The sequence below is a fragment of the Drosophila bipectinata genome, unplaced genomic scaffold (genome assembly GCF_030179905.1).
Source record: "Drosophila bipectinata strain 14024-0381.07 unplaced genomic scaffold, DbipHiC1v2 scaffold_138, whole genome shotgun sequence".
Classification (NCBI taxonomy): Eukaryota; Metazoa; Arthropoda; class Insecta; order Diptera; family Drosophilidae; genus Drosophila; species Drosophila bipectinata.
The window spans coordinates 72,410-86,063 of NW_027222776.1; the positions used below are offsets into that span (position 1 = coordinate 72,410).

The 13,654-nt window shown below is 37.5% G+C and overlaps 1 non-coding gene and 1 pseudogene across 1 annotated transcript; both read right to left on the reverse strand.

The window, feature by feature from the left end:
* On the reverse strand, nucleotides 1-7,470 carry LOC138926972 (large subunit ribosomal RNA; annotated as a pseudogene).
* A 319-nt stretch (nucleotides 7,471-7,789) lies between these two features.
* Nucleotides 7,790-7,966, reverse strand: LOC138926960 (5.8S ribosomal RNA). The gene has a single exon (XR_011443613.1). It is a non-coding gene; the product is annotated as a 5.8S ribosomal RNA (ribosomal RNA).
* Between the last annotated feature and the right edge of the window lie 5,688 nt (nucleotides 7,967-13,654).

The following is a 13,654-nucleotide window of genomic DNA, read 5'->3' on the forward strand; positions in this document are numbered from 1 at the left end:
TCGAATCATCAAGCAAAGGATAAGCTTCAGTGGATCGCAGTATGGCAGCTGCTCAACCACTTACAACACCTTGCCCGTTACAAAAGTCGTTTACAATTGATTCTAGGCTTTGTCATTGTATTAAATAATGTTTTCATATGTAACTAGCATGGCATCAGGTGATCAAAGATCCTCCCAATTTACTATGTTACAAATTACATTGGCATCACATCCATTGTCGTTTAAAATATAAATAATAAACTTTAAATGGTTTAGAAGCCATACAATGCAAATTGCCCCTTATTTATCATTGCAGTCCAGCACGGATACGACCTTAGAGGCGTTCAGGCATAATCCAACGGACGTAGCGTCATACCACTGTTCGCTCGAACAAGTATTGTGCCATTGGTCCGTACCTGCGGTTCCTCTCGTACTACGCAGGAATGCTGTCGCAACAACGTTTTGTCATTAGTAGGGTAAAACTAACCTGTCTCACGACGGTCTAAACCCAGCTCACGTTCCCTTGCATGGGTGAACAATCCAACGCTTGGTGAATTTTGCTTCACAATGATAGGAAGAGCCGACATCGAAGGATCAAAAAGCGACGTCGCTATGAACGCTTGGCCGCCACAAGCCAGTTATCCCTATGGTAACTTTTCTGACACCTCTTGTTAAAAACTCTTTAAACCAAAAGGATCGATAGGCCGAGCTTTTGCTGTCCCTGTGTGTACTGAACACCGAGATCAAGTCAGCATTTGCCCTTTTGCTCTATGTGTGGTTTCTGTCCGCACTGAGCTGGCCTTGGGACACCTCCGTTATTATTTGAGAGATGTACCGCCCCAGTCAAACTCCCTACCTGGCAATGTCCTTGAATTGGATCATACCTGAGTAATTGGAGTTATACCAAATTTTCAAATCGATAATACATGAATGCATCTCTCATTAAAGAATTTGTTTGCGATTATATAACAAACTCGTGATACTTTGATCAAGAAGCTTGCATCAAAACCCAATACCATAAGATATAATAAATATATCCGTATAATGGCTAGGAAATGATACACGTTCCATTTAATCAAGTAAGTAAGGAAACAATAAGAGTAGTGGTATTTCATTGTCGATACCAAACCGAAGTCTAATATCTCCCACTTATTCTACACCTCTTATGTCTCCTTACACTGCCAGATTAGAGTCAAGCTCAAAAGGGTCTTCTTTCCCCGCTAATTATTCCAAGCCCGTTCCCTTGGCTGTGGTTTCGCTAGATAGTAGATAGGGACAGAAGGAATCTCGTTAATCCATTCATGCGCGTCACTAATTAGATGACGAGGCATTTGGCTATTTTTTTTTTTTTTTTTTTTTTTTGTTCGCTAAGGATCGTAAAAATCTTCAAAAGATACACACTCAGGTTATGATGTTATTTAGCCAATAAGAGTGTGCATGCACGATTCATCTTGTGGGTTCATACGACCCAGAAGACGCCTACGTACTAAAAACCGCCTCGTTTTTAAGCGAATTTTATGCCGTTTTTAGATGTTATGCTACGGCAGCAAGCTTTTAATATGAACGTGATGCATGACTAAGTCCAATCACGCGTGTATCCCGACAGATACATAAATTGTCGCCAACTCCAGAGACCACCACTGATTACCCGGACACTAATGATATGACTATCACTAGTGCTGAGGAGGTCTGAAGCAATCAGCCGTTTTACCGACTGACCGCTCCAAATTCCTCTCCAGTTCACAGTGGCGGAATGGAACTCAACAACATGTTGCGAGCCGAAAAGTCTCCGCAAATTCGTCCGTATGTCCGGTGTCTCGTACTTCTCGACTTTGCGCTGATGCGCTTGGTCGAGAGAATGTCCGTCAGTCACTACCTGCGCGTCAATCACATAAATGTGATTTTGTCGGATAGCTACCAGGTCGGGTTTATTCAATCCGGTCTCGCCCTGCAGACTTGGTTCAACATGAACGACGCAGCCTTTCCTCTCAAGTCCCCGCTTGATTAGATTTACTACGCCGTCGTGCCTAGCTACCCTCCTCCCATGAGTACGATAGCATTGCTGCAAGATGTGGTTTGTTGTTTCGGGAGCATCACATCCTGCACGGCACCGTCTTCCCAATTCGTGCCTTCCCCTCGTGGTACGAGACCTTGAGGGTAGGGCATTTATCCGCAGTTTGATTCCTTCTGTATATTCCCTTCCTGTTAGCAAACGCGTGGGTTGGACAACCCATCCGTGCTGCGGAGCAAAACGCTCTGCTTCACGGAGCCCGCCACCATCAACAGACATGTGCAACCTATTTGCCAAGTACGAATCTACCTGTAGACGGGTTAACAACTCTTGACTTCCAGCCTGAAGCCTATCCCGGGCCCTCCGCATTTCGTCTTCCACGAAAGAGCTGGCTACCTCGGATTGCTCGAGGTGAGGCCATTTTATACTGCTCAATCGCTTCAAACGAAGCATCGGTGCTATCCATCTCAACGATGGTAACCCGAGACCCCCACTTTGTGGGGGGCATGGAAAAAGAAGTTGGTACGTCTACCGGAAGCCTCAACCACTTCCGTGCGGTATATCGAACCAATGTGTCAAATTTCTTCAGAACGCCTATCGTCACACTCCCAAGGGTCAGCTTGTGATAGAGTTGTGGGATAAGGACAGTCCGAAGGGCAAATAACTTCTGCTGTGGCTTCAGGGGGGCCCGAGTCAATCTCAACAGCTTCGGTTGCAACTCCTCAGCTGGATTGTACCGGACCCGCCCATCCGCAGTGAATTTAATCCCTAAATACTTCCACTCGTCAGTGCGCTTCAGTGAAGGAACCTCGCGCTCACCAATCAAAAAGCTCCGCCGTTCCACGACAGTACACTTTTGCTTGGCTTGCCCCTTTATGCTGACAGTGAAACACTTGTCAGTGTTAAGGGTGAGGCCCACAGAGGAGAGAAAGCCAACTGTGGTGTCCAACAATTTCTGAAGGCCCATCGGAGTTTCCGCAAAAAGGACTATATCATCTGCGAACGCAGCCGCATTTGTCATAGCGTTTCCGACTTTGGCACCAATCTCACTGGGTAAGGACCTAAGTAACCGGTCAATGACCAGATTAAATAGTATGGGAGACAAAGGGTCACCCTGCTTGACGCCTCTTGCAGGAATGAACTCCCTTGAAACCCACCCGTTCCCAGTTAGCATTGTGCCGCCGCCCTCGTACGAATTCCGTATGTAGTTGATTAGTCCTTGTGGGGCACCATACGAAGCCAATGTGTTGTAGACCGCTTTGTGAGCTACCGCATCAAAGGCTTTACTAACATCGAGGGTCCCGATGTAGCACGATTTAAATCGCTTATGATGTTCCCTTAGAACTAAATCAACAATCGTCGTATTGTCAGCACACCCATCGGTCGGTAGGAACCCTCGCTGACGCGAATCCCAGTTGACTGCACTAATCAACCGGGCTGCCAAAATGGCATTTAGTTGCCTAACCAAAACCGAGGGGACTGAAATAGGACGATAGTCTTGCGGACGACTTGCCGTCGCCATCTTCGGGATGAAGATGGTTCTGGCCAGACGGATGGAGTACGGAAGTCTCCCACACCAGAGAATTAAGTTCATTATGCGTAGCATAATGCCATCGGGGATACTCCTGGCAGTTCTTGGAGTAATCCCGTCCGGGCCTGGAGAACCTGATAATTTGACCTTATGGGCCCTAAGATCGCGCTGGTTCACAGCGGACCATACTCTCTCAACGAACGTTCCATGTGGAACGAGGCGTGTTCGATGGAGCTTGAGCTAGGCGTGGTCATTATCTGTCTCCAATATGGCTCCATAATTTCCTGGGGTGGCTGCACCGACTCGTCAGCGCCCTCCAGCAGGGACTTTATGCATCTTCCCGGATGTTTATCCCAGTTACGCTGAACCCTAGCGTACTGCTGCCTTCTACGCTGTCTCATATTTCGAGGCTCCGTTCGGGGCCTCGTCAGAATGTGCGGTTCATTCCGTGGCGGAAAAATTTCCATGAGATAGCAAGATAAACTTTGGAGAGTGGTTTCCTGTCCCGAGACCTGCGCATTATCTACGATAGTTTGCAGGACCTCGGCTCTCCACCGGGAATCGCATACTACTGGGGCAAAGCCCTGTAGTACCCTGAGGATTTCGCTGTTCGTCTGTTCGTGTGGTCTGATTGGTCCCGAAGATGATGTTGATACTCGTCGGTTTTGCTCGCTATTACTAGGGCGGCGCTGTGAGGTATTCGACTCTAATGCTTCTGGGGTGGGAACAGATTGCCCTCTTATCTGTTCCAGTTTTGCCTTATATTCACCCCTCTTCCGATATGAAGAAATTGCATCGGAACTGCGGTGTGTAAAAATTTCCGCTAGCTTTTTATTTAGATGTCGAATACCACTTGCTGCAAGCTCGACCTCCTTTCTCGCCATCATCAACGTTTCTTCCTCTGACCACCTCGCTTTTTATCAACACGAAGACGTTGTGTATCAAGTTAGTCTTTGGGTCGATGTGACATGTGGACGCCCAAACCCCCTCGGAGTTTAACGACATTCCACATATCGTGCAGGGCACCCGACCTGAAAGGTTAACCGCTGCACCACGTTCATACTGGTTGCTAGCATCCAGACTAGTAGCCGTGGACTCTCCTCTTCCTAAATATCATCAATTATCCGAGGCTCGTTGTTAGTTTCTGCACCAATATGTTTATAAGGGGTCCAAGGGGCTGGTAACCCAGGGACCCCTACGCCGCTCAAATCAGCTACCAGCAAAAGCTAGTACCCAGAGAATACCACGAGGAGGTTTTGAGTCGACTTGACTTGATCGTATGATTTACGAGTTACGGAATTGCACCCACTCTACGCGATCAAATCCAATTCTCCTTAAGAGAGTCATAGTTACTCCCGCCGTTGACCCGCGCTTACTTGAATTTCTTCACTTTGACATTCAGAGCACTGGGCAGAAATCACATTGTGTCAACACCCGCTAGGGCCATCACAATGCTTTGTTTTTAATTAGACAGTCGGATTCCCCAAGTCCGTGCCAGTTCTGAATTGATTGTTAATTGATAATCGTTATAATTAATAAGAACTAATTGGTTTGACCCAACTAGTATTCTTAAAAATTTTAGCAAGAAAGTTCCACAATTGGATACGTAACTAAACTATCCGGGGAACAAGTTACAACCATAAATGATTATAACTCTATTTACCCAGAACGAGCACATAAACCATATTATTGTTTCCCAATCAAGCCCGACTATCTCAATCTTCAGAGCCAATCCTTATCCCGAAGTTACGGATCTAATTTGCCGACTTCCCTTACCTACATTATTCTATCGACTAGAGACTCTTCACCTTGGAGACCAGCTGCGGATATTGGTACGGCCTGTTGAGAAGTTTGCGTATCCACCATAAATTTTCAAGGTCCGAGGAGAAAATATCGACACAACAGTATATGTCATGCTCTTCTAGCCCATCTACCATATCTCTCTGCGAAAGACTTCCATGGTAGTACGACTATAAAACAGAAAAGAAAACTCTTCCGATATCTCTCGACGGCTTCTTTATGGTCGTTCCTGTTGCCAGGATGAGCACGAGGCCCATATTTAATAACAAACGGATACTCAACAGGTTACGGAATTGGAACCGTATTCCCTTTCGTTCAAAATTATTCAAGTATATAATTTTCACAATAATTGTAATATTTATTTTTACTTGAAAATTTTCGGCTTTCGCCTTGAACTTAGGACCGACTAACTCGTGATCAACCACTGTTCACACGAAACCCTTCTCCACTTCAGTCCTCCAAGGTCTCATTCGATTATTTGCTACTACCACCAAGATCTGTACCAATAGCAGCTCCATGCAGGCTTACGCCAAACACTTCTACGCATACCATTGTACCTTCCTACTCACTAAAGTTTCAAAATTTATATTACAAGTAATATAAATCATCTACTTTAGCGGTAATGTATAGGTATACAACTTAAGCGCCATCCATTTTAAGGGCTAGTTGCTTCGGCAGGTGAGTTGTTACACACTCCTTAGCGGATTTCGACTTCCATGATCACCGTCCTGCTGTTTTAAGCAACCAACGCCTTTCATGGTTTCTGCATGAGTTGTTAATTTGGGCACCGTAACATTACGTTTGGTTCATCCCACAGCGCCAGTTCTGCTTACCAAAAGTGGCCCACTGGGCACATTATATCATAACCTTAAACTTCATATCAAGAAAGTTAAGGTTCTTACCCATTTAAAGTTTGAGAATAGGTTAAGATCGTTTCGACCCTAAGGCCTCTAATCATTCGCTTTACCAGATAAGATTATTTTATATAACATTAAAATGCACCAGCTATCCTGAGGGAAACTTCGGAAGGAACCAGCTACTAGATGGTTCGATTGGTCTTTCGCCCCTATACTCAATTCTGACAATCGATTTGCACGTCAGAACTGTTTCGGTCTTCCATCAGGGTTTCCCAAGACTTCCACCTGATCAAGTATAGTTCACCATCTTTCGGGTCACAGCATATCTGCGCAAGGTACGTTCCAGTTAGAGGCATAAATAATATAAACATTATTATACATAACTATATAGACCGCCCCGCGATTGTGTTCATTAACTATCAAATAGTTAAACAACTCACCCCATTAATACACAAGTTAATTACGCTATCAGGTTTCAATACCACTAACCTGCACATATGTTAGACTCCTTTGTCCGTGTTTCAATTCGGGTCTCGAAGGGATCCTGACTTTTTCGCAGTGGTAATCATACAAGTGCATATAATAAACACAAAATCAATGATAATTATGCCATATATAATTCCGAAAAATTAACGCACTGTATCTATTAATCTATCAAACACTTTATCAAATTAATGAATTTATCCTATGTAAAATGCAAGCATAATAATTTGAATAAACTATAAGTCATATTTTATGATAAATTATATATGTTAATAGATTACAATGTCCTTATATGGAAAAAATGCACACTACTTCTATAATATTATTAAATATTATAACTTTAATGAGAATTTTCCATAATGGATATTCAGGTCATCGGGCTTAACCTCTAAGCAGTTTCACGTACTACTTCACTCCCTATTCAGAGTTCTTTTCAACTTCCCTCACGGTACTTGTTTACTATCGGTCTCATGGTTATATTTAGTTTAGATGGAGTTTACCACCCACTTAGTGCTGCACTATCAAGCAACACGACTCTTTGGAAACATCATCTAGTAATCATTAACGTTATACGGCCTGGCACCCTCTATGGGTAAATGGCCTCATTTAAGAAGGACTTAAATCGTTAATTTCTCATACTAGAATATTGACGCTCCATACACTGCATCTCACATTTGCCATATAGACAAAGTGACTTAGTGCTGAACTGATTCTTTTCGCTCGCCGCTACTAAGAAAATCCTTGTTAGTTTCTTTTCCTCCCCTAATTAATATGCTTAAATTCAGGGGTAGTCCCATGAGTTGAGGTTGTATAAAGCAATGTATATATATATATAAACAATATATCTCTATGAAGAACAATATATTTGATATATTTTCAATTTTCGCATCTTTAAATAAGAGACAATTCTAGTTAAAAAAATTTAATTTTTTTTATGCTAGACATTTCTCAGTATTATTTGAATTGAAAAAAAGAAAGAATTGTATATCTTCATTTTTCTTTTATAAATATTTGAGATAATTGCTTTAATATTTACTATTATTAATATATAAATAAAACAAATAACTTACCATATGCATATCATTATAACAATATATAATAATAAGCAACTTTATTAGCATAGTCTTACAACCCTCAACCATATGTAGTCCAAGCAGCACTATAAAATTAATTAAAGTACATAACAGCATGGACTGCGATATGCGTTCAAATGTCGATGTTCATGTGCCTGCAGTTCACACGATGACGCACAGTTTGCTGCGTTCTTCATCGACCCATGAGCCGAGTGATCCACCGCTTAGAGTTTTATAAATATATATAAATATACAATTCGTCAATTATGTTTTTATTGAAAGAAATTAAAAATACACCATTTAACTGGCATATATCAATTCCTTCAATAAGTTATTTTTATACCTAAAAATAATTGTTGCGAAATGTCTAGTTTTATATAATCAATATAAATATAATTTATATTGTTTTAATATTATATAAAGCATTAACCTGTATATCAGGTACAACAATGTATATTTTAGGTGTTGCATTATCAATGTATGCGCATAATTTAATATGAACAATACATCACGCAACGCATGTATATTAATTAAATATACACGCAATTTATATTCAATATATTCGTCTATATTTAAACATATAAAATATGTTTAATTTTTTATATACCTAAAATAATTGTTGCGAAATGTCTTAGTTTTATATAATCAATATAAATATAATTTATATTGTTTAATATTATATAAAGCATTAACCTGTATATCAGGTACAACAATGTATATTTTAGGTGTTGCATTTATCAATGTATGCGCATAATTTAATATGAACAATACATCACGCAACGCATGTATATTAATTAAATATACACGCAATTATATTGAAGACAACAAATGGTCTATATATTCAATATAATATATATGTCTTTTATTTTTGGGTAATTTTATTTATATATTTATATATAATAAATATTTTAAAACGGATAAGATTCATTCAATAATGACCTTCCGCAGGTTCACCTACGGAAACCTTGTACGACTTTTACTTCCTCTAAATAATCAAGTTCGGTCAACTTCTGCGAAACAACCGTAACACACAAGGCGTCACAGTGATCACGTCCGGAGACCTCACTAAATAATTCAATCGGTAGTAGCGACGGGCGGTGTGCACAAAGGGCAGGGACGTAATCAATGCGAGTTAATGACTCACACTTACTAGGAATTCAAGTCATGTGAACAGTTTCAGTTCACAATCCCAAGCATGAAAGTGGTTCAGCGGTTACCCGGACCTCTCGGTCTAGGAAATACACGTTGATACTTCATTGTAGCGCGCGTGCAGCCAGGACATCTAAGGGCATCACAGACCTGTTATTGCTCAATCTCATTATTGCTAGACGCAATTGTCCATTTAAGAAGCTAGTATCCTTATAATGGGACAAACCAACAGGTACGGCTCCACTATATAACACATTCAAACACAATAAACATTTTACTGCTACCATGAATGAAGGCTATATAAGCTTCAAACATAATCCTGAAGATATCTATTTAATATATTTGAGTCTCGTTCGTTATCGGAATTAACCAGACAAATCACTCCACGAACTAAGAACGGCCATGCACCACACCCATAGATTCGAGAAAGAGCTATCAATCTGTCTTACACACTTATGTTCGGACCTGGTAAGTTTCCCGTGTTGAGTCAAATTAAGCCGCAGGCTCCACTCCTGGTGGTGCCCTTCCGTCAATTCCTTTAAGTTTCAGCTTTGCAACCATACTTCCCCCGGAGCCCAAAAGCTTTGGTTTCCGGGAAGCGACTGAGAGAGCCATAAAAGTAGCTACACCCAATTGCTAGCTGGCATCGTTTATGGTTAGAACTAGGGCGGTATCTGATCGCCTTCGAACCTCTAACTTTCGTTCTTGATTAATGAAAACATCTTGGCAAATGCTTTCGCTTAAGTTAGTCTTACGACGGTCCAAGAATTTCACTCTCGGTCGTAATACTAATGCCCCCAAACTGCTTCTATTAATCATTACCTCTTGATCTGAAAACCAATGAAAGCAGAACAGAGGTCTTATTTCATTATCCCATGCACAGAATATTCAGGCATTTGAAGCCTGCTTTAAGCACTTAATTGGTCAAAGTAATTGTACGGCCACAATAACACTCGTTTAAGAGCACTAATGCAGGTTTTAAATAGGAGGAACATATGAAAAAATACAAGTATTTAAACATATATAAGACTCCACCGGTAATACGCTTACATACAAAAGGTATAGTACTAACTACAATTGTATGTTGTACTACCCGTATGAAGCACAAGTTCAACTACGAACGTTTTAAACCGCAACAACTTTAATATACGCTATTGGAGCTGGAATTACCGCGGCTGCTGGCACCAGACTTGCCCTCCAATTGGTCCTTGTTAAAGGATTTAAAGTGTACTCATTCCAATTACAGGGCCTCGGATATGAGTCCTGTATTGTTATTTTTCGTCACTACCTCCCGAGCTGGGAGTGGGTAATTTACGCGCCTGCTGTGCCTTCCTTAGATGTGGTAGCCGTTTGTCAGGCTGCCTCGCCGGAATCGAACCCTGATTCCCGGTTACCCGTTGCAACCATGGTAGTCCTAGATACTACCATCAAAAGTTGATAGGGCAGACATTTGAAAGATCTGGTCGGTACAAGACCATACGATCTGCATGTTATCTAGAGTTCAACCAATATAACGATCTTGCGATCGCTTGGTTTTAGCCTAATAAAAGCACATGTCCCATAAGGTTCAGGTTTTAATGTCATGTATTAGCTCTAGAATTACCACAGTTATCCAAGTAACTGTAACGATCTAAGGAACCATAACTGATATAATGAGCCTTTTGCGGTTTCACTTTTAATGCGTGTGTACTTAGACATGCATGGCTTAATCTTTGAGACAAGCATATAACTACTGGCAGGATCAACCAGAATAATGTTTATATCTTTGATATATTTCATTTTCATATTGATATATAGAAAATAAATATTGCAAATATTTGTATAAATTAAAATATTAACGAATTTGGCCATTATTATATGGCATTCAATATTCGTTCATTTATTAAAATATATATATATATATATATATTTATAATATATCCCTCGGGTGCCCAACGCATACCTCAGGGTATATTTTTTTCATGGCTTTTTCTTAAACCCTCGTTTGTGTTAGGGTATTTAATGAGCGGGCGGTCTTTTTATTTATATAAGCCTTCTTTAATATTTTTTTAATAAAATACAATATTATGCATATATTTAATTCTAAAATATCTTTATATTTTCACATACAACAATTTGTATATATTCACATATATATATTTGCTTAATTTTATAATAAAATTATCGCATATGTATTTTGATAATAAATTTAAAATTTATTTTTTGTATATAAAAGTCTAGTTTATAGATATAAAACTAAGCACTTTTAATTTTCATATATTCATATATTTTCATATATATAGTTTATTCATATTTATTTATACAATAATAATAATAATAATTACTACTATTATCATATACGTATATGAAATTAAATTTAATTCCATATACTTACTAGGATATAATAAAGAAATTTTTTATTTGCCTAGAACCAGAAATTAACGATAATAATTGGAAACTTGTCAAATATAATTTATAATAAGACGTAGACGCTTCAACGACTATATTAAGTATACAATATAGTGATATAAATATATAATATAGTATGTTATATTATATAGATAGGCTTACACCACCTACCATATATACCTTTTGACCAACACTTTCGTCAAGCTGGGTATTTATTTGCCTTCTTTCCCTCACCTAAAAATACTCATCGGTATTTTAGTATATTCATATAATATAAAATATACTATATGGTAGGACGACACCACCTACCCTATATACCTTTTTGAACACACTTTCGTCAAGCTGGGTATTTATTTGCCTTTTTACCCTCACCTAAATATACTCATCGGTATATTTCAGTATATTTTAGTATATCCATATGAATATGTATATCCATATCCATATCCATATCATATCCATATGAAAATAATTAATATTCCATATTTATTATAATATAATAAATATTATTATATATATATATATGGTAGGCTATCCCATCACCTACCATATATTTCATATACATATAAATATTTTATATCCATATATATTTTTTTATATTCATATATTTTCATATATGTTATATGCATATGTATTCATAACCATATGCTCATATATTAATACTGGCGGTCTTCTGTTTAATATAATATTATTTAATATTATATGGCAGGCTGAACACCACCTACCCTATACCTTTTTGAACACGGTTTCGTCAATCCGGTATTATTGTATGGGAAGTAGACTTTCCCACACATATTTGGATATCCATACGATTGCATATCCATATGAAAAATATTTTATTTTTAATATTTCCATATTTAATATAATATAATTAAATTATTATATTATATATTATATGGTAGGCTATCACCATCACCTACCATATATTTCATATACATATAAATATTTTCATATCCATATATATTTTTTTATATTCATATATTTTCATATATGTTATATGCATATGTATTCATAACCATATGCTTATATATTAATACTGGCGGTCTTCTGTTTAATATAATATTATTTTAATATTATATTGGTAGGCCGAACACCACCTACCCTATATACCTTTTTGAACACGGTTTCGTCAATCCGGTCATTTATTGTATGGGAAGTATGACTTTCCCACACATATTTGGATATCCATACGATTGCATATCCATATGAAAATATTTTTAATATTTTTAATATATTTTTAATATTTCCATATTTAATATAATATAATTAAATTATTATATTATATATTATATGGTAGGCTATCACCATCACCTACCATATATTTCATATACATATAAAATATATATTTTTTTATATTCATATATTTCATATATGTTATATGCATATGTATTCATAACCATATGCTCATATATTAATACTGGCGGTCTTCTGTTTAATATAATATTATTTTAATATTATATTGGTAGGCCGAACACCACCTACCCTATATACCTTTTTGAACACGGTTTCGTCAATCCGGTCATTTATTGTATGGGAAGTATGACTTTCCCACACATATTTGGATATCCATACGATTGCATATCCATATGAAAATATTTTTAATATTTTTAATATATTTTTAATATTTCCATATTTAATATAATATAATTAAATTATTATATTATATATTATATGGTAGGCTATCCTCATCACCTACCATATATTTCATATACATATAAATATTTTCATATCCATATATATTTTTTTATATTCATATATTTTCATATATGTTATATGCATATGTATTCATAACCATATGCTCATATATTAATACTGGCGGTCTTCTGTTTAATATAATAATTGGTAGGCCGAACACCACCTACCCTATATACCTTTTTGAACACGGTTTCGTCAATCCGGTCATTTATTGTATGGGAAGTATGACTTTCCCACACATATTTGGATATCCATACGATTGCATATCCATATGAAAATATTTTTAATATTTTTAATATATTTTTAATATTTCCATATTTAATATAATATAATTAAATTATTATATTATATATTATATGGTAGGCTATCCCCATCACCTACCATATATTTCATATACATATAAATATTTTCATATCCATATATATTTTTTTATATTCATATATTTTCATATATGTTATATGCATATGTATTCATAACCATATGCTTATATATTAATACTGGCGGTCTTCTGTTTAATATAATATTATTTTAATATTATATTGGTAGGCTGAACACCACCTACCCTATATACCTTTTTGAACACGGTTTCGTCAATCCGGTCATTTATTGTATGGGAAGTATGACTTTCCCACACATATTTGGAATCCCATACGATTGCATATCCATATGAAAAATATTTTTAATATTTTTA